Here is an 18,902-nt window from a genome sequence, read left to right on the forward strand (position 1 = left end):
CTCTGGGGAGATACAGCTTGTTGGACGGGGATGTCGGTCGACTCATCATCCACCCATAGTGTTGACTTTCCACTTTTAAGAACTCCCAGACTCTTCTGGACTTTTCTGCTCCATCATCTTGTATTCCAAATCTCGTCCGTACTCCACGGGGATCGAGCTCCTGGTATTCATACATACTTTCCAATCATCAGACTTTGAAGAGTCTTCTTGATTAACTTTCCAGGATCGTCGTTGTAATCCTTCACCGTCTTTTCACGGTTCATCTATCCCTTGCCCCTGGTTGGACTCTGAGGGGATCTTTTGTCAAAAAGGTTCATATTACAACTGGCAAGTGAATGAAGATGTCTAACAGCACCTGCACAAGAGATCGTCAGATAAAAACGTGCCCCAGGTATGCCCCAGGTGTTCTGATATTTCAACACTTAGGTCACTCAGACTTCCAAGTAAGATTTCCAGATTTCAATCTCACAAGTATGCATCAGAAGGGACCTCTATGTTTCAAAATGCAAATATTCTTATCAAAATGAATAGATGTTTTCGTAATCAAAACAGTAATGACACAAAAACAAAATTTATTTGATCGAACACACGCTTTATTTGACTGGAATAAAAGATGGCTCACAATTGAGCAACACACAGGAAGCAAACCCTGGAAAGAGGTGATTGCACATAAAAGAAAAAATTTATCCTAATGGCAACGTGAAACTGCGATCTCATCGGGTTCCAACTCGGTTACACCTCATATGTCCTTAGGACTTTCCGCACCTTCTGTCTTCTGAACAAGACGCTTCCGATCGGTCTCTGTCGGAGATTATCCAAGTCATCATGAGCACAAATGATCATGCTGGACGCAGTTGTTCGTTTCAATCCCTCTTTTGCCTGGACCGCCCTTTCGGGTTTCAGTCCACCGGGATACCCTTTTTTGCCCAAGTCGCCCTTGCGGGTTTTCAACTTGCCGGGTGTACATTTCTTTTCTTTTATTATCCCTAACTTTTGCCCGAACCTTTCTCTTTTTCTTGGTTCGCCGGGATGCCCATTTTTTTTTTGCTTGGACTCTTTATTCTCTTTTTTTTGTCCAGCGGGTTTCTTTCACGAAGTATTTTCTAACTGCGTCCGCATTCACAGGGGATGGAAAATCGTCGTCATCCATGGTTGTCAACTTACAAGGTTCTGTCAGATGGGAAACCTTCTTGACCACAAATGGACATTCATAACTGCTCATCCATTTGCCCCACAATCATTTTGAGGAGGAAGGATCTTTTTCAACCAACTCTTCCACGTGGTACACGCGAGGTCACACTTCTTGGTTAACAACATGCTTCGTTCACTGGGTACCATTGCCCCATGCCAGGTAACTGTCAGCCCTTTCCCTCAGCTGGGCTCAACGTGTCATCCCGAGTCTTTATCCATTCAGTCTTCTCTGATTTCTCACACACCTGTGAGGAAGATACTGCCCCAGGTAGATGCACATCCCTAGGTTCAACATCCAGGATACAAACTTCACGTTCAGCCACCATTGTTGGTGCAACCGACTGTGATTCGGGAAGCACTAACTTACTCACCTCATCTCATTCCCCCTCAGACATCGGAATCCGTTCGAATTCGGGGTCAGACCCCTCCTTCGGGATCAGTCACTCTCAATCTTTCGATTTGAGTACCTCGAGATGTCCTCATCAGGGACCTCAAACTTCCTTGGTTGATAACCTTCATGGGTTGCTACTAGCTTCTTCAAACACATCTCTGATCAGATCCATTTTGGACGTCCACAAAGTGGTATGAATCAGCATACACTGTCTCAGTCGGCGAGCAGCCTATGCCAAAGTACATCAAGTTTTTTTTTCGAACAGTGAGTGTATTGTTTCACAGTCGATAAACCTTTTGCTTAGGTAAATTGCATACTCTTTTCGACAAGACTAGTCATGCTGACTCAATGCGCACCTCGTAGACCCCTCGAAGGCTATCAAGTGCCATATTAACAATCATCCCCATAGGAAGTGTTGGAATCAGAAGTTCCTGCACTTTTTTTTTTTTTTTTTTTTTTTTTTTTTTTTTGCAGGATCAAACTTGATTCCTCCGATTTACTCATAACAAGCCTTGGTAGCCTGATGGACAACACTCCATAAGTGCACTGATTCAGACTCAAAAGTATGAGTTATCCCAACCGGTCAAACAACTTGCCCCAAGTCTACCGGATGCCCCTGTTCTGCTTGGGACTTTGTCATCATGTCATCAACATGGCATTTGCTTTCACGATGAATCATCTCATGAAACACAGTCACCGTAGATCTCTGATACGTGGCACCGGCCTCACGTGACGGAACGACATCAACTTAGAACAAGAAGGTGCCCCTTGTGTGATGGACCTGGTTTACTCCATATCATCTGGCAACAATTCAATCTGGTCTTGGCCAAGAAGCCATCCATGAAGATAAACACTGAGACCTGAGCCATATAATCAACCAATACCTCATTGTGATGTACCGGGAAAGCATCTTTCTGATTAGCTCTGCTCGCATCTTGATAGTCTATTCACACCTTCTCTTTTTCTCATCCTTTGTCGGCCTCAGCTTTTGCTTTCTAACCTCGGCGGAGCTTGGAGTAACAATCTTGAATCGCTCCTCGTGCGGTTGAATCACCTTCTCCTCTTGTTTCAATGACCTGGCTAATTCCAGCAAATCACAATCTTCTTCGCCTTTTTCCTCTGGCATGATAGGTCGAATTGTCGAAGTCATACAGAGGTGTAACCAAATCGTTATCGGTGAGATTAGGAGAGTGATCACTTTGGGACGAGACAAAATCAAAAGGAAAGAGAATAAAAAACGTTGCCATTTTTATTTGTTTGTTTTTTTTTTTGTTTTTTTGTTTTGTTTTTTTTTTGTTTTTTTTTTTTCTTTTTAAAATTGCAAAATTAAATGAAAAACAGGGAACACCGTTTTTAACTACAAAACATCCATTCATTACTGATGCAAAATGTTGCATAATGAAACACATGAGATGGCCCTTACAATGGACCATTACGTTTCGGGCAAAACGTATGGCTTTCATGCAAACAAAAATTGAAAAATAGAAATACTACTCTTCAGAATGAGTGACAGTGATGCTTTTGGAGTCCTTCCAGTTTCTTGGTACGCACGACTGTATCCACGCCTCAAGCTCGCGGTTGCTGTCGACATCTTCACCCATTGAACGGGCATGACCAGGATCCAACATTCCTGCACTGACGAAGGCGTACAGTGGACGACATCCTCTGTCTGGTCTAGACGACTCTAAATCCGGATGATAACCGACTCCAAACATGTCTGCTTTTGCCACGATGTCAATGATCCTTCCCCAGCCTTGGGTCTCTTGGTTCTTCACCACCTCCAGAGCTTGTTTATAAGAAGAAATGGACAACTTCTTCTCTTTCTCAGCAACAAGGGCCTTCTCTACCTGGACGGTTTCAGCTGCCAGACTGGGTGCTTTACATCTTTCATTGTCCATTTCTGCTTTCTTCATCTTCTGGGTCGGGTCCTTCATCAATACACACCCTTCTGTAGTGACAGTCGCACAAGCATTATCGACAGCAGGGAAAGCTCCATCCTGCATCAGAGATTTTGGAACCATAGCCATTGGAACCTTTAGCTGATCCTCCTCAGTCATCTCCAATCCTTTCTTGGCCTTCTTCACCACCTTGACTTTTACGGGACCCTTTCTGGGCGCAGGGTTGACATCTCCCTTCATAATCTGGGCCAAGTCAACGGTCTCGGAGTCCACCATGTCCTGGACGACATGCTTAAAAGCTCTACAGCCCTCAATGTTGTGTCCGGGTGCCCCAGAGTGAAACTCGCACTTGGCATTCTCATCATAGTTTGGCGGCCTCTTCTGCTGTTCTATGGGAATCAATATCCTTGGCCGTACTAAAGCAAGATCCATCAACCTTTGGAACAGAAGGGCGTAAGTCACGGGTGGTTCCTCAAACTGACGATCCTCGTTCTTCTTCTTCACCTGGCTCTTAGCTCCTGGTGTCTTCTGCTGAGGTGGCAGTTGTTGCTGTTGAGCAGGGGGATTGCTGACAGGAATGGTTACAATGGCAGCATAAGGATGATAACGGTCTTTGCTACGTTCTTTCTTTGCGGGCACACCAACTGGCTCAACCTTCTTCTTGAATGGACCACTGCCGGAGGGTTTCTCTGCTACAGTACCAGAAGGTTTGTTCACTTCGGAGGACGGAGCCTTCCCCTGAACCTTCTCCGCTATCAGCCATTTCTCAATCTTTTCCAATCTCTCAGACATGGCCTTCTGTCCCAAGGCAAGCCCTTGCACAACACTGAACAAGTCCCTCATCATCCCTTTCAGCTCAAGGATATCGGCGTTGAGAAGATCCATCAGCTTGGATTTGTTGACCCCTAGCAGGTTATCTGAACAGACGAGCTATGCGTACCGGTTGAATACTGAAACCTACAAAACAGCAATGGGTTAGTATGACTCACACATGCAATGTCTGTCCGTACTAGGAATATTCAGTCCTCTTTTTTTTTCTGGTTTTATTGAGACAGATAAAATTTCATCAACAACATTTTGACATCTGGATGTCTCTCAACCGGGGTTTTTAATTTAAAAATAATGGACCCTGAGTACGGACAGACATGAGTTGAATGCAGATGAATGCGAGATGATATGATGCAAATGCATGAATGCAGGCCTTGTGTCGCCAAGTCAAGTGTAGACCCTCTGCTTTTCTGAACCAGTCATATCTGTGGGATCAAGTCACCGTAAATCCAACTTGGGGGGTTCCGAAATAAACGGAACCGGAGATTATATCACTTATCTTTGCAGGAACAACCACTAAACGGGTGACAAACGGATCCTCTGAACAAGTACTCTCAACTCAGCCCGGGGATCCGAAATAAACGGAACCCGCTGATAAACCATGGACAGAACTCTGGCGTCCCAGAAATAAATGCCCATAATCCATAGTCACCATCAGTACCAAGAGTCACCAACAAGTCACCAACAATCAGCAACTGTACCTGTAATGATCAAACCCTCCCCACTCACGGGTGTTATCTAGGCCAGGGTAAAGTCGAGAGAAACGCAGCATAAATAACCTTTCGCAGAATATCATCCTGTGCACACCCGATGTATGCACCAATAATATCCCACCAGGGTCTGAACTGCTCGTGATATCAATGTTCCGCTAAGTGGCGCCATACCACCCGCTTCCCATGAATCACTCTATTCCTAGGTTTCCTAGATTTCACTCATAGCCTGGGTATTGGGCCTTTTACCTCAAGTAACTCCCACCCCCAAACAGAGAAACACAGACAACACAGCAGATGAATATGAATGAAATGCAAACATTAATGCAAATAATAAATGCAGACAGTAAGTGCACATATATACAATGAATGCAATAAATACAACAGCAAACAGCAACCAAAACCCTAACCTAGAGAGCGCTAGGAGAGACTCGCTCAGGGAAGATGGACCAGCAGAGGTCAACTTCTCTATATCCCCAGCAGAGTCGCCAGCTGTCGCATCACGCGAAAAACCGGCGGGAAAACAAGAACAACAGAGCCGCCACCGTGCGTTATTTATCCCAGAAGAGGGAAAGGAAACGCTCAGAGTAAACCTGGAAAGAACATGGTCTCGCGACCAAAGAGAATGGGTTCGGGAGTCGGTTATGCGAAGGGAAGGTATTAGCACCCCTACGCATCCGTAGTACTCTACGGGATCCACGCACAAAAGGAAGGAATATTGGTTGCTAAAACACTGCTCAAACACACACACACTGGCTGAAAGTGACAAAAGAAACTGACTGAAACTGACTCGGCAGGACATCGTATCCTGGGCCTACTTAGTCTATCAGGCATAGACATCAGAGTCGAAGTAGTTCGGACTGGGGAAACGACACATGCTCGCTAGGATATCGCATCCTATGCATACGTATCTTCTCGGACGAGAGAAGAATCAGAGCATTCGTAGCTCGGCTGACACACACACAAACAAACACAGGCAAAGGCAAACGCGGAGCCTGAATGCCAATTACTGGACTTACATCAGCATCCGAACCAAGACACACACAAAGAGGCAAACGTGGAGCCTGAATGCCAATCACTGGACTTACATCAGCATCCGAACCAAACACACGCACACTGGAACCTAACTGCCACTCGATGGACTTACATCAACTTCCAAGCACACAACAAGGCAAAACAAAGACACAGGCGACAAATTGCTAAGGAGTCAGGCACTCGAGCCTAGCAACTGTCAAACAACACACACAAAAAAGAAAAAGGGCGCCCGGAGAGATCAGCTCAATCTCCTGCCTACATACTTCATCTGGTATGAAGATCAGGGCGATGTAGTTCCCCTATGGAGGGATACAGGACTAGCCTAACCAGATAACAGAGGGAGACACAACTAGGGAGACTACGACTCGAGCCTAGATGTTATCATGCAAATCATCCCTAAGTTAAGGTTTCTAGCTAAATGGCACAAGGGCCAACCTATCCTAAGTATGGCTCACACAGGGAGCAAGCCACACACACTTAACTTGCACAGGAAGCAAGCCAAGCAAAACCTAACTTGCACAGGAAGCAAGTCAAACTATCCTAACTTGCACAGGAAGCAAGTCAAACTATCCTATCTTGCACAGGAAGCAAGTCAAACTATCCTAACTTGCACAGGAAGCAAGTCAAACTATCCTACAAGCACAGATAGCACACGCTATACACAAACAAGTGGCTCAGACAAGGGTTAGGTTTTAGTCAAGGGGTCATATCAACCTCAACAAACAAACCTCTGGGATGGGGTGAGTATTGCTCTTAACCTTGCCATTGAGGGGCTAAGGTGAAGCAGATGAAAGGTGAGTGAAGGTAAGACTTCACAGCTCTTATCCCTGGCCTGGGAGAGCTCAAGACAAGAATGTGTGGGTTCAGAAAGTGGGAACCCTTCTACACATTAAAACTGACTCAACTGTACAGTTGTACAAGATCTTGGGTTTGTAACTGCAATGCATCAACACAGTGGTGTGAGCAAGGCAGATGACACACTGAATAGTGGGGGATAGATTGCATATCCCTACCTTCCACCAATTGCCTCTTCACTTAGGAGGACTTTGACTCTATGCAAGGACAAAGTTAAACATCCACAAACATTGCCTCTTAAGGAGGACTTCAGACAGTTGCCTGGCCAAGTAACAGGCCAGGTCTTCCAGACTACATGGAGACTAGAAGCATACCTCAATGCAAATTGCTTATACAAGCAAAGCAAAGCAAAAAAGTTCACAAGGAACTAAGCGACTAAAGCACCTGAAACAGTCAAGCAGATGTTAGTATGCAACTTCAAACAAAACAAACAGAAATAGACACCAACAGTTAATTAGAGGCACATGGATGTGCAAGGCACAAGGCTTAGGGCATGTGAGCCAAGCCACCTACAAAACAAGGAGGTTAGACAACAATATTCAAGCAAGCTCAGTCAAAAGAATTGGTCTCAATGGCCATTTGATGGTCAACCTGAAATCACAAACTCAAAGGTGAGTAGCAGGACCACTAGGGCAAGCCTAGGGTCAAAAATGAATGAGAAAGTCAAAACAGCAAGGGGTAAGTATCCAAAATCATGTTCAAACAATTAGGAAACAAAACCAATTGGGTTCACACTCATATCAATCACTATCATCATTTCATGAACCATTTAGGTCAAAACATGGCAAACAGAAGCTCATAGAAGTCAACAGAAAGACTTAACTCAAAAGCTATCTAAACATTTCCCAAAAATCACCAAATAAATCATGATCAAGCCTAACACATAGCATGGTAAGCATGTCAAATTTCATCCCATTTGGACAAGTGGAAGGCAGTCAATGAAAATCAGAAAGTCAAAGCACATTTGAACATGCTCAATGAAGTCAACCAAACATGCATCAACTTAGAAAAATCATAAGTCAAGAATGGCGTATGATAAATGAATGGGATCAAAACCATGGCAAAGATGAGGATGTCTAGTTATCTCATGCAAAATTTCATGTCCATCTAATAAAGTATGAGAATTTCACAAATGAAATGGGAACATGTGTCACACAAAGTCAACATTTGACTAGGCAGGGAAGGAAAATCTCAAACAAATGGAAAATTGTTCAAATAAATCCAAGAAAATTCACAAGTCAACTAGACATACAAGAGTAGGCTCATGAAAAATTTCAAGTCATTTGGAGGTCAAGAAGCATGGCAATGAAAATCATGAAGTTGGACATCAATGGTGTGACACAAATTGTCACACCCTAATTCAAAAAATCATATCTTACAAACCACACATGATAAATTCACAAACTCTACACCAAAATCACCATGAATGTGTCTAGTTTAAGCACAAAAAATTTGGGAGCCATTGGATACATTCTCATCATTTCACAATTGATTTGGCAAAGTGTACAAAATTTGGTCACATGTCACAAACCCTAAGGCCATTTAAAAACCACTCATCCAAAAATTCTGGAAAAATAATGATAAAAAAGTAGAGATCGTGATGAACACAACACAAAAAATCCCATTGAACTTGGATCAAAAATGAGCAAGTTATGAATTTTTGAAGATTGATGAAATAATTGAAGAAATAAATTGGAATAAAATTGACAGAATGGCATTTTTGTAAATAACCCAGTCACTTATCAAAACGACCGTGTTTTGGTCCAGAAAATGAAATATTTTCATTGGCTAGTGGGGGGATGGTACAGTAACAGCATACAAAACACGTAAAAATGCAGAAAATCTGGGCTTCTAGGGTTTGTGAACAGTGCTTCATCCCTCCCAAAATCGAATTTCCCAATTTCTCCCAAAAATGTCAATTGAGCATACCATTGTAATCATCAAACAACATACAACAACAATCCAAACCCTATTTTCATTAATTTGAACTACACAACAAGAAATCAAAGGAAACATTTTCAAGCATCAAACTTTATCTCATCATATCTTCATGAATAAGCAACCATTCCAAAAAGTGAAAGCATCACTAAACTCAGCATTGAAATATCTTTTGAAAACATGTATCAATTTGAGAAATCATGGAGCTCGAAAACTTACCAATTTGGAGGGACAGTGATGATTCAGTTGTTATTTAGGGACTTTGACTCCAAACAGGTATACTTTGAGCTTTCAAATGATGAGTGTGGAATTGGCTTGGCTTGTAGATGCTTGAAATGGGCTCAAACTTGGATTGCCATGGAAGATGCTTTTTCTAAAACAATGCTAGAACAAATGTTTCCAAGTGCGAAAAAAAATGTGATTGCAATGTGCTCATGATATTGCCTTGATGATGAACCAACAAAACAAGGTCAAGGTGTTTGGAATTTGTGGACTGAAAAATGAAAAAAAGTGCCAAGGTGTGGTTTTTTGAGTGAATGAGAGAAAAGCAGTTCAGTTGGTTTGTGTTTGACAGATTTTGATGGATACTGTGCAGGGTTTCCAAGAGTGGCCAAGGATGAGCAGTTTGGTTGAGTGAAGTCTTTTGGCTTTTTGCTGTTGGATGTGGTGACAGGGCTTTTGATAATGCAAGGCAAATAGTCAGGTCATGTTTGAGGGAGTGAGCCATGCAGTGTGGTTTAGGGGCTGCTGCTGGTTTATGACAGGGAAAGGGTGGAAATGTTGCCAAGCCAGGCTCAGGTTACTTGTGAGCTTGGACAGAAAATCCTGTGCTGTTGGATGTTGCTTTTTGGACAGCCTTTGCAAGTGTGCCAAAAGCAAGGTCTTTAGCATGAGTCAAAAAATGGTTGGTCATGTGTTTCAAATGACAGAAAAAGGATGAAAAGTCCTACTGTTTTGGTATTGTGCAATGTTTCCTCTTTTGAGTTTTGACAGAAAATTACACATGCCCTCAAGATGCAGTTTGAGAGAATGTTTGGTTTTTGTTATGTTGGTTTATGACTGCAATCTTTGTGTTCCAAATGACAGAAAAATTCCTGAACCAGGCCCTCTTATCAGTTGCTTTGTGGTCTTTAGCTTTGACAGTTTTTTCTTCAAATCTGCTGTTAGAAGTTGCTAATGTGGTTTGGAGTTTTGACAGGTTTTTAGCAATGCAAGTGGGATGATGTTAATGGATGAAGTTCCATATTTTTGCTGTCAAAACATGTGGTTTGTGTGTCTGCCCTTAAGATTGGTTTGACAGAAAAATCATGATAAAGGCCTGCTGTTGAGAAGTTGCCTATTGTTCAAGACAGAAATTGTAATTCTTCAAACGCCAAATGAGAGAATCTATACTTTTGCTGTTGGATAACTGCTAGCAGTGTTCTCCATGACAGAAAAATGTGTTTGATATCATCTACTGTTTTTTTCTCTTGTTTGCAAAATGGCCCCCAAAATCGTTTTTGAGTATGAGTGAATTTTGTTTGTGTGATGGCTGCAAGTAGTGTATCAAAACTGGCAGAAAAATGTGCCTCACCATGCTGCTAGGTCTGCTGTTGGACAGTACAAGTATTGTTGTGGAAGCATGGGTGGATGGTTGCAAAGTACCTTCACTTTCCAAATTTTTTGGCAAGTTAGTATGGCCCCCTTGTTTTTCTGTGGGTTAGGCTGCTAATTAGGTTCATAAATGACAGAAAAAATGATGCACAATGCTGTTCTTCTAAGGTACAAGGCAAGGCATGGTGGAAGCATAGACAAGTATGGTGAAATTGTACCTTTCTTACAATTCAAGCAACCAAGCAATGGCCTTATGTACTGCATATTTTGACTTTGCAAACACCTTCTAAATAACATTTCTGAGCTTTCCCAATTGGCCAAATGTTGAAAAAATGTTTATATCAAAAAGTCAACTCTTGGTCAAACTTGCATTTAAATGAGAAATGTCAAAATATGCCATTTTGATTGGTGAAGTTTTGGCTCATGAAATTTATATTTTTGGAAAGAGGGGATCAAATGTGACTTGTAGGAAAAAACCCCACCAAAATTGGCCAAACAGTTTGAGAGATATGGCCCTTTGAAGTTCAAGATTTTCTGAAATCGATCCGATCATAACTTGCCAACCACACATGGGAATTGAGAGTTCTAGGACTTTTTGGAAATGGGAGAACAAGATCTTCAACTTTCATGTTGGGCAAAAATTCATTTGAGGCTTGTATCATGATGTAAGTTTGAGGATCAAGACTTTCCATTTATGGCAGGTTTCAGTTACAGGCCCAGTTTCCATTTTTGGAAATTTTTGATCTGGCTTCAAATTCTTCCATGATGGTGTTTGGCATGATGTATGAGGACTATTTGGCCATGAATGAACTCTCACAAACCAATTCCAATCGTCCAATCACTGATTAAATGGACAGTTGACCAACAGTTGACTTTTAGGGTTTCTGACTGATTATGCATTGACTGAGGACTCCAAACCCTAATTCCTTGAGAACTTGACTTCAAAAGATGTCCCAAGTTGTATGAACTCTTGATTATTGATCATGGTGCCCAAATTCCACAAGAATGGTCACCATCCACTGCCTTGACTGACTGTTGACTTTCTTTGACTTTTGACTGTCTGTGTATGAACTGATGATCTCCAAGTCTTCAACCCTTGACCAAAATACTACAAATAGACCTCCAAACCATGTGAACTTGTTGGACAAACTCCAAGGCCTTGGTTCAGTGAGAAATTCCTTTGCTTGCTTGGTCGACTGATCAGGAGATTAGTTTGACCTAATTCTTGATTGCTTGCTCTTGAGGCAACTGAGGGACAATGCAAATGCTATGCAATGGCTCATGATATGCTATGACCTAATATGAAAATGTATGCATAATGATAGGTGCAAATTTGAGGTGCTACAAGGGGTACCACTTGTTGTAGGCGCACTAACCCTCTGGCCACGTCCTTCAGACGGTTTGAAATAGATAGTGACAGTTGACACTGCCACACGATCTCTGACAGCCCTACTGAACTGCAAACTGCCTTCATCCATCAAACCCTGGATACCAGCCCTCAACCGGTCACAACCATTCTCTGATTCTGCACATTCAATACAGCCCTCACAAAAGCCCAGGTCTACACCCCCATTCAGCAAACGGTCCTTCACCACAAACAAAGAAGTTTGAACATCCTCAATACTGACAACCAGATCTTCAGCTTCAACCCCTTCAATGTTATTCACCCGGTGAGCATCATGCGGCGGCATAGGGTTATTTACAACATTCGGTACAGGAGCGAAATTGATAGTTTTAGCATCAATCAAGTCCTGGACTTTATGATGGAAAGCCCTGCAATTCTCGATGTGATGCCCCGGAGCACCAGAGTGAAAGTCACAACGCACATTGGCATCATACCCAGGTGGTATTTTTGTTAATGGCGCCATAGTCCTCAATTCCATAAACCCTAGTCTGAGCAACTCAGGCAGTAACTCACCATAGGTCATGGGCAGTGGGTCGAAACGTCTATCAGGCATCCTCTGCCTTGGTTGATACGGACGTTGTTGTTGTTGTTGTTGTTGTTGTTGAGGTTGTTGTTGAACCCTTTGTTGTTGTTGTTGTTGATGAGGTTGAGGTGCTGGGATTGTCACAGCAGCAACTTGACGATATTGATTATTCCTGTTTACACTCCTTCTGCCATGCTGCACAGCGTTGGTGTCACCCTCTCTCCGACGAGGTGCCCCAGCAAAAGGTTTCTTGGACGACGAGGAACCCATATCCTGAATTTTACCAGCTTTAATCAGGCTCTCTGTCCTCTCTCCACAAATGACCACATCAGAAAAGCTTCCGAATGGGCAACTTCCCATCCGGTCCATAAAAACACCTTGAAGAGTACTGATGAACATGTCAGTCAACTCCCTTTCCAGCATAGGGGGTTGTACTCTAGCAGCCAGCTCACGCCACCTCTGGGCGTACTCCTTGAAGCTTTCTCCGGATTTTTGGCAAAGACTTTGCAGCTGAGTCCGACTCGGTGCCATATCCATGTTATGCTTATATTGCCTCAAAAAGGCCTCACCTAGGTCCCTCCAGCATCGGATAGAATCTCTCTTCAATTCCATGTACCAACCCAAGGAAGCCCCAGATAGACTATCTTGGAAAAAATACATCCACATCTTTTCATCATCGGTGTAAGCAGAGATTTTCCGATAATAGGCCTGCACATGAGTGCGAGGGCAAGAAGTACCGTTGTACTTGTCAAAGGATGGCGCTTTAAACTTGTGGGGGATTCTCAAGCCTTCAACCAACCCCATGTTGGTCACATAAAAACCAAGAGAGTTCTGACATTCCATCGCTCTTATCTTTTCAGCCAGGGCATCAACCTTACGATCCCTCTCTTCACCTCTGACCACATCATCATCTTCACTCAGCAGCGTGAACATGTCCTCTTGTCTATCAAGAATCGGAGCAGGATGACGAATAGGAGCCCGGGTAGCTCTAACATTGACAGTCTCAGCAGCGAGAGGCTGTCCATTGATCCTTATACCCCTTAACTCATCCCCCACAGCGTAGTCATTGGCGGGAGCAGCAGCAATATTCTCGTGAACAGGAACACCAGCAGGTGAAGCACGGTTGAACGCCTGAACCACAGTCTCTTGTCTCTGAACCAGGGCTCGAAGCTCCTCCTGACCTTGCGCAACCCCTTGCATCATTGTCATAAACTGGGCCATGTTCGCCCTCATCTCAGCCAACTCCGTCTGAACTTGATCCATATTTCTCTATTGATTGAGTCTGGTTGAATACCGGTGCGGTCTCTGATCAGCTATCCTGCCTGACACAGGAACCAGAGTGAGAAGTCACGAACAAGAACACCTGTTATGCAAGATGCTATGAGTATGATGCTAATGCATATGATGCACATGATATGCTCATTTCGCAGGCATTCAAAGAGCATGATTCATCTTCAAAAGATGGCAACCTGCATCAAGAACAACACAGGAAGCACAGCAACAACATACACAAGAGCAATGAGTACAGGGTGAAACCAACAACCTCATCTATAAATGAGCAACAGGATCATACAACAATGTCAACAAAGATCCAGATACATCAAAGTACAACAATGAATCCCACCAACCAAGCCTGGGGGTGATTCTCAACATATACATCAGAAATACAAGCTAAGACAAACGACTTCCAGGAATGAGCGTCTTCAAGTAGTGACACTGGTCTATCAACAGTTCACACTCTGAGCATTCTGGCAAGGGAGTGAGCTTCTCCTCCAACTGTCTTCTAAGCTCTACAACTTCTGCTCCAAGTTGGTTTTCTGATGTACGTCTCAAGTAAATTTCCTTCTTCAACTGGATATTTTTGTCTCTGAGTTGCTTCTCCAAGTCTCTGATCTTCTTCTAATAACTGGCTTCAACTCTCTGCAGTCTCAAGCACTCCCGGTGTTCTGCATCCAGCAAATTCTCCATCTCTGCATAAGATCTCTTCTTACTCCTTGCTCCAACAGCATCCATACTCTGAATATCTCTAAGCTGATGAGTCAGGTTCATCTTGTCAGCCTTAACCTTGTACAACTCCATCTGAGTGTCTTGCTCTTTCTCCTTCAACCTACGATTCTCCATCAGAGTCTGCTTGTACTGCTCAGCAGGTACACTCTCAGCAAAGATCAAAGGTGGTTGCACTTGCAAAGGCTTCATCCTATCATATGGCAATAACAAAATTCCCACTCTCTTCTTGACCCACTCAGTGTAGTCAGGCATAGCAATGGCAAACTTCTTCCCTAAGACGGCTCCATCCTTAACACCAATAGACCTCCAAGCTCTTCCCACTCGCTCCAGGCTAACAGGGTCACTTCGCTTCTCAAAGTATACACTCTCAGCTATCTCAGCCTCAAGTGGTCTTCCACTCATGACAAACCCCAACTGACGGAGAGAGAGAACCGGGTTGTAATTGATGCAACCCTTATTCCCTACAAGTGGCACATTCCAGAACTCTCCACAACTCATAATAACATCATGCACGTCCATCCGGTATGACTACCATCTGATATCATACGAAGTAAGAGACATAACCCTCTGAGTCCACCTATGAGTGCCCTGAGCATCCACAAAAGGTCCACTAACTGGCAGGAGAGACATGAACCATCTGAGCAAAAGTGGAAGGCAACATTTGATAGCTCCACCCTTACCATGCCTACTATGGATAGCATAATAAGTGTCAGCTAATAGAGTAGGAACCGGGTTTCCTCCAAGAAAGATACTGACTGCAGCATAGTCCACAAAGTTGGGCATACTCGGGAACAAGACAATCCCATAGATCATAATGGCCAACTGAGCATGAAAAGCTTCCCAATTCCCCTTCTCTGCTTCTCCTCTAGCAGTCCTCAACAGAAACTTCAAAGGCATACCCACAACATCCCTACTGGACTTCCAATTGTCACTGACTTCCTTGACACCCAAACGGAGAGCTCTAGCAACAACTCTGAAGTCAACCTCCTTAGGTACGTCCAAGAAAGGAACCTGATACCGAATAGGAACATTCAGCAGAATGGAGTACTCCTCGAGAGTAGGCGCCAACTGATAATCCTGAAAGGTGAAACAACGAAGCTCCGGGTCATAGAACTGAAGAAGAGTCTGCAAAGGCACCGGGTCAACTACCATCTTCAACAGTGTCAGAATATCTCCATACTGATCCACAAAATCCCTCTGATTATCACTGGTCACCAGGTTGCTCAACTCTATCAACGATGTCAAAGGCTCCCGATGAAAGCTATAGGAACAAGTCTTCTGCTTCGGCTTTGGGACTGCTGCCATCTCTATCAGTGAATAGACTCTTGTACCTGAGAAATGATATGCATGCAGGGATTAGTTTTTTCTTTTCTCTTTTTTTTTCAATTCTTTTTTATTGCGTTTCTTTCGAAAATAAACATGCTATGATACACATGATGCAGACAAGACTGGCAGGCTGTGCAATCTCTGAACACATGATCAAAGCTTCGGCTGGAACTCTGAACCACAATTCATCTGAAACCCAAAGTCATCTGATCTGAAACCCAAAGTCATCTGATAAACTGTCATCTAAACCACCAAGAGTCACCAACAGGACCACAAGTCACCAATTGTACCTGTAATAATGATCATTCCCTCCCCACTCACGGGTGTCATCTAGGCCAGGGTAAGGTCGAGAGAAACGCAGCATAAATAACCTTTCACAGAATATCATCATATACACACCCGAAGTATGTAACGATAATATCCCATCAGGGTCTGAACTGCTCGTGATATCAATGTTCCGCTAAGTGGCGCATACCACCCGCTTCCCATGAATCACTCTATTCCTAGGTTTCCTAGATTGCATTCATAGCCTGGGTATTGGGCCTTTTACCTCGAGTAACTTCCACCCCAACAGAGAGAACACAGCACAACCAGCAGATGAATATGAATGAATGCAAACATTAAATGCAAACATAAATGCAAACAATCAATAAATGAATGCAATAAATAACACAGTAACCCAAAACCCTATCCTAGAGAGCGCTAGGAGAGACTCGCTTAGGGAAGATGGACCAGCAAGAGGTCAACTTCTCTTTGTCCCCAGCAGAGTCGCCAGCTGTCGCATTACGCGAAAAACCGGCGGGAAAACAGAACAATAGAGCTGCCACCGTGCGTTATTTATCCCAAAAGAGGGAAAGGAAACGCTCGAAGTAAACCTGGAAAAGACATGGTCTCGCGACCAAAGAGAGATGGGATCGGGAGTCGGTTATGCGAAGCGAAGGTATTAGCACCCCTACGCATCCGTCGTACTCGACGGGATCCACGCACAAAAGAAAGGAAAAAGGTTGCTAAAAAACTGCTCAAACAAACACACACTGGCTGAAAGAGACACAGGAAAGACAAAAGAAACTAACTCGGCAGGATATCGCATCCTGGGCCTACGTAGTCTGTCAGGCACAGACATCAGAGTCGACGTAGTTCGGGACAGGGGGAAACGTGCTCGCTAGGATGTCGCATCCTATGCATACGTATCTTCTCGAACTAAAGAAGAATCAGAGCACTCGTAGCTCGGCTAACGCACGCCAAACAAAACCACACAGGAAATCGACTGCCAATCACTGGACTTACGTCAAACTCCACACAAAACAGGCAAACCTGGAAACCGAATGCCAATCGCTGGACTTACATCAGACTCCGAACCAAACACACGCACACTGGAAACCAAATGCCAATCGCTGGACTTACATCGGACTCCAAGCACACAACAAACAATAGGATACGGAATGCCAATCGCTGGTCTTACATCCATCTCCTAACACACACAAGACAAAGAAAACAAAGAGGGCGCCCGGAGAGATCAGCTCATCTCCTGCCTACGTACCTCATCTGGTATGAGGATCAGGGCGACGTAGTTCCCCTACACAAGGACAAAGGACTAGCCTAACCAGATACAAAGGGAGACACAACTAGGGAGACTACGACTCGAGCCTAGATGTTATCATGCATATCATCCCTAAGTTAAGGTTGCTATCTAACTTGCACAGGGAGCAAGCTATCCTAAGCAGCACAGGCAAAGCAATCAATCACACAAATAGCACACACTATATACAAACAAAGTGGGCTCACACAAGGTTAGGCTGTGAAACACAAGCCAACTGGAATCGGGTGATGTTAGCTCTTAACCTTAACATTGAGAGTTAAGGTGAAGCAGATGAAATGGGAAGTGAAGATAAGACTTCACAACTCTTATCCCTGGCCTGGGAGAGCTTCAGACAAAGGAATGTGTGGGTTCAGAAAGTTGGAACCCGTCTACACATATGACTGACTCAACATGGATCTTGGGTTATTATCCACAATGCATCAACACAAGGTGTGTGAGCAAAGGGATGACTCAACTGAATAGCAGGAGATGGATTGCACATCTCTTTTATCTGCCAATTGCCTCTTAGAGGTCTTTTCCTGCTTGGCACAAACATAAACAAACACAAGCATTGCCTCTTAAGGAGGACTTCAGACAGGTGCCTGCCCAAGTAACAGGACAGGTCTTCCAGACTACATGAAGTCAGAGAAGTTATACCTCAATGCTTAAGCTATCAAGCAAAGCAAAAGCAAGTTCACAATGAACTATAGCACCTAAGGTACCTGAAAACAATCCAACACAATCAGTACACAACTCAAAAAAGAAAACAGACAATTACAAGTCAACAGTCAACTGAACATAAACAGACAACCAAGCATCAATGCACAAAGGTGCAAGTCAGAAGGCCTAGGCTTAAGTCTCAAAGCCTACAAAGCAAACTCAATATTAGTCATCAACAACCAATGGATCAACTCCAAATGAGTGAATCATCATCAAGTATGGCAATTGTGCTTCTTATCCTGAAACAAAGCTCAAATGTGAGAGGCAAACCACTAGGACAAAGCCTAGGGTCAAAGAGGGAGCAATAATCCAAAACAGAACATGAAAGTTGACAAGAATCAAGCTTAATCAATTAGGAACAATGTCCAAGTGGTCTCATATTCATATCATACACCAATTTCATTTCACAAAGCCACTAAGGCAAAGCATGCAACTTGAAACCTCATTGATACAACAGCAAGAACAAATCCACATAAATTAAAAATAACTCAATAAATCCCAAGAAAAATCATGGCTAAACAGAACACATCACATGATCAACAAACCAAATTTCAATGCATTTGGACAAGTATAGGCAAGGCAATTAAAATCCATAAGGCAAGGTATGCACAAACAAGCTCAATTAAGGCACAAATAGATGCATCAACTTCACACAAGCCTAAAACAGAATCCATACATGATAAATGCCCCAAACCAAAGCCATAGAAGACTTCAAAGTGTCTTGAACACATGTGCAAAATTTCAAGTTCATATGATAAACATCAAGCATTTCACAAATCATCTAAATTCATGACTCTCAAAAAGTCCAAATATGACCAATCAGCAAAGAAAATCTCAAACAAATTGGAAATGAACTCAAAAATTCTACAAAAATTCATGACCAAATTTAACATCCATAAAAAA

The sequence above is a fragment of the Lathyrus oleraceus genome, chromosome 2, assembly GCF_024323335.1.
Source record: "Lathyrus oleraceus cultivar Zhongwan6 chromosome 2, CAAS_Psat_ZW6_1.0, whole genome shotgun sequence".
NCBI lineage: Eukaryota > Viridiplantae > Streptophyta > Magnoliopsida > Fabales > Fabaceae > Lathyrus > Lathyrus oleraceus.